The sequence below is a fragment of the Teleopsis dalmanni genome, chromosome 1 (genome assembly GCF_002237135.1).
Source record: "Teleopsis dalmanni isolate 2A chromosome 1, ASM223713v2, whole genome shotgun sequence".
Taxonomy (NCBI): domain Eukaryota; kingdom Metazoa; phylum Arthropoda; class Insecta; order Diptera; family Diopsidae; genus Teleopsis; species Teleopsis dalmanni.
The window spans coordinates 55,002,269-55,006,568 of NC_051846.1; the positions used below are offsets into that span (position 1 = coordinate 55,002,269).

The 4,300-nt window shown below is 24.7% G+C and overlaps 1 long non-coding RNA gene across 1 annotated transcript; it reads right to left on the reverse strand.

Moving 5' to 3' along the window:
* Positions 1–1,487: 1,487 nt before the first annotated feature.
* Positions 1,488–2,643, reverse strand: LOC119676872. The gene is made up of 2 exons (XR_005252249.1): positions 2,432–2,643; positions 1,488–1,560 (listed from the first exon to the last, which is right to left on the reverse strand). It is a non-coding gene; the product is annotated as an uncharacterized LOC119676872 (long non-coding RNA).
* Positions 2,644–4,300: the final 1,657 nt, after the last annotated feature.

The following is a 4,300-nucleotide window of genomic DNA, read 5'->3' on the forward strand; positions in this document are numbered from 1 at the left end:
CTATTCCTTTGTTCTCGATCAATCATACTTAGGGGAATAAATTCATAAATTCTTTTTTTTTTTTGAGTTTTATCCATTCAATATAGTATCATCCAATATGTTCCTTTCTCAGCATGTGTACGGCGATATATAGTACAGCTAAATAATGTAATTTATCAAATACTTTTTTATAAATTTCTTTGTATGATTAGTGGTAATGGTGCTTCTATTCTATTAACATTATTAAAGATCCTTCGCGTTAATTTTTTTTTTGCCGAGAGTGAAACATCTTTATGTCGAAAAGAAAATACTTAAAAGTTAGATGGATTCGAATAGCAAAGAAAACACAAAGACAAAAATTTTAGTTAATTTATTGAAATTTGACTGACCATACAACGCTGTTGCGAGTATTGCTAAGATCCTTCAATTTCCTATACTGTAATCCTTCTTCTTTTTTAGTATATTCTTCTTTTCCAGTATATTCTTTTTTGCCAGTAATTCCAGTATATTAATTACGCATAATAATAAAATAAAACCATTTTATATTTTTTAGGAATTTATTACATAAAATTAGATTTTTTTACATGCTTTCCTAACGTGTAATTGATTTTTATCTATTTGAATTTTGACATAAATAAACACGTTAACAATAAACATCTTTGCATAAAATTGGGAATTTCATATTAAATTATTATTTTTGATATATATCGTTTTAAATTAAATTTAAAGTAGCAGTTAATAAGTTTTGACAAGTACATAAGCAATTGTGCTTCAATATTAAAAACAACAAAATTAAAAAAAATTACATATATATTTAATATAACAATTAAATTGTTTTTGTAGGTTATAAGTATATATAAATAAAAAATAAACTTTAAAAATTGTTAAAAAAAAGTCATATTAAAATAAAAATAAATATAAAATGAAAAATTTCAAACTTACAGAAATATAATTTAAATGATTATTTATTAATCAATATCAATACATAATTAAATTCATTTAAATTATTGGTTCGTTGTATTTAATAAATATGTTTTTAATAAATACATGTACATACATATATATGTAATCATGATAATTTTTTTTGAAAATGCATTAGCAAATGAAATTTAGATATTGAATTTTTACAATTATTTTAAATAAATCTAATTTAATGATATTTAATATGCATTTAGTTTTTTTTTTTTCAATTTCATATTTTGTATGAAGACATATAAGCAAGATCATTTTAAAAACAAAACTTATGTATTGGCGTTATGATTAAAAAATTTCATCGACAAATTACTCAATAACAATTTATTATTAAAAATTTTAAAAATATTAATAAGTAATAAAATTTCTCGCTTTTTGTGCTATTTTAATATTTTTATTGTTTGTGTATGTTTTGATTTTAGTTCGAATTTATTTTCTGTTTGATAGGTTTTTACATCAATTTTTGTTTGGCGCATTCTGGGCAAATAATATCAGGTCCATCGGTGATAAAACCGCGTCCGACTAGACTTGTTTTGCAACTGGCACATACAAAGCAATCGTGATGCCAGTGACGATCCTCAAATGAAATGAAACGTGTGCCGCCAATGCCTAAAATGGATAAATTGTTAACATTTTTGTTATAATAAAAAAATTCACATAATGTATATTTTGTAATTGTTTATAAATAAAATGTTATACATAAAAAATCATGAAAAAACTCGTAAAGAATAAGTCCTAATGAATGGTGAATATTTTTGGAACTTGTTGTGAGTTAAATAATTATTTTTCCATTTGATAGTATTTAACTCTAATATTTTTCGATATTTCGTTATTCTAAAAATATGTATCTGAAAAGATATAACTTTTATTTGTGTACGATTTTAGTTGATCGTATATTTTTCTAAAAAAGGCAGATATTTGCAGTTTGGCAAATATTAGATCTGTTGCACGACAAGATACTCGTATTAACTTTAAGTAACACTGTGTAACCCAAGTGCGTTCCACCAGCAACTTTTCGAGTAAATGAGAGCATTTGAGAAAGCGTAACATCCCTGTCGAAATGTTAAAATGCTAGACAAACTTTATTCGTACATTTATTTATTTATGTTGATGTGTGAATCAGCTGTTTTGGTTTAAATTTAAATTTTTGTATTGTTTATTTGCGCGGCATTGGTGTTTTCACCAGACTTTACACAAGGCTGTTCCATGAAAATTTGTGTAAAGAGCATAATTTGTGTTAATCTTTCAGTTTGTACTTTACTTGTTTTACTCGAGTTTTACTACGAGTAGCTACGTGGAGCAGGCCTAATAATTCGACTGTACAGCACTTGCATAGCTGTATACCACTTCATATTATGGTAACTGATGTTTAATACAAAAACTTAATAAATAATATTTATTATAATATATATTTCAGCTTAAACGTATTTTAAGAGTTACAATATTAAATATTTTTATATTTTTTCATACTTAATCATACCTGTTATTGGCTTAACACATGCTGTACAACGTTTAGCGAAGAGCTCGCCGAAACACTCAGCACAGTAGGGTTTCTCATCGCGACTTGTGAATCGCTGCCCAGCTAAAGTAATATTGCAATGGGTGCAAGTGAAGCATTCACGATGCCATGGTTCATTTTTGTAAGTAACACCACCGGAAGTGATTACCTATTATGAAATGGAATTATTTAATAAATTTTATTTAATATAAATACGATATTAATTAAAAACAATTATAAAAAATATACAAGTTATTAATATATTTTTGCTCCTATACTTCTTTGTTTTTTTATTATATTACTTTGCTTATTTTTATATTACTTTATTTATTATTATTTTGAATGTTGTTGACGATGAGAGATTAAAGATTCAAGTTCTTTGCGGAATTTGCAAGTGTTTAATAATTTATTGATATTATCTTTTAAACAATTTCATATAATCTCAAATTTATAAATGATCTTTTTAATCATTTTAGACACAAAAAAATATGACGAAATGAAAAACTTAATCTGAAAAATACATCTGAATTTTCAGATGGGACTTTAAGGAATTTTCAGTACTTTAATTATATTCATTTGTGTAATGAATTGATTACTTGAGAGAATGTTAAATCTCGTCCAAATGGATATAAATTTTTTTTAAGACCCCGAATCACATAATATTTTAGTATGGTAATATTTATTTAACGATAAAAGAAAATTTCGAAATAACATATGAAAAGATATTTAATAGCGATATTAATTTAATATCGAGCGATAAGAAATGAATTTAAGAATTTATAATTTGTCTTATGCTAGGTTCAGACAGCCAAATTTCCTTAATTTCTTAAAAATTAAATTAAGTCAATTTCGGCAGTATTCATACTAAACCAAATAAAAACAATTATATATTTTTTGTTTACAAATTGAATGTTAAAAATTACATGTTCGAAACACCATTTGTATCTGGAAAATTTAAAAAGTGGATTTCATGTACGTGGATTACTATTTTTCACTCTATTTTAAATTAATAACAGATACAGTTTTTTTTTTATATTCAAATTTAAAAATTTCCCGGTTTTATTAACGTCAACTAACGTTTATTAAAAAAAATGTCAACTTTATTTTTCGTTTAAAATTTATATTACGCATAGTTGCATTTGAAATATCCCTTAATTTTAGCCTTCGTTTTAATGAAATTAAGGCCATTTTTCTTAATTTCGTTCTAACCTACATAAAAACTGAATTTTGTATGGGAAAAACAACTTAATTTCGCTGAAAATTAAGACTTTTGCGAAATTAAGGTGTGTCTGAACATAGTATTATAATTTTTTAAGCAACATATTTCATTTCAATTAATCTATATGTTATTTGTGTTCTTTGCTAATTTTATTATTTTATTGCTTAAGATTTTATTTAAAATTGGTTTTCGGAACAGATATATATCAAATTATAAAATTCTTTACATCAGATCTGTGACTACAATTTATGAGCTTATAAATTCTTTTTTGTCATTTCATATATTTTGTATGAAAATTTATCTGATACTAGTTTTGGTTGTAATCTTTATTATTTATTATACTACTGACTTCGAAGGGTTTTGGGTGTTGGGGCTTCTATTGGTCTTCCTTTCAATTTCAATTATTTCATATAATCTGTATGAAAATTTATCTGATACTAGTTTTGGTCGTAAGTTTTATTATTCGTTGTACTACTGACATCGAAGTGTTCTTTTTTTCTTTTTTATGAAAAATAGTTTTTGAGGAGGTTTTGTGAACTCTATGAATATTATTTAGTTATTATTTTCTCAGTTAATAGAGAAAGTGAAATCCACCCCCTTCCATTTCATAAGACTTTTCCTTATTTTGATTT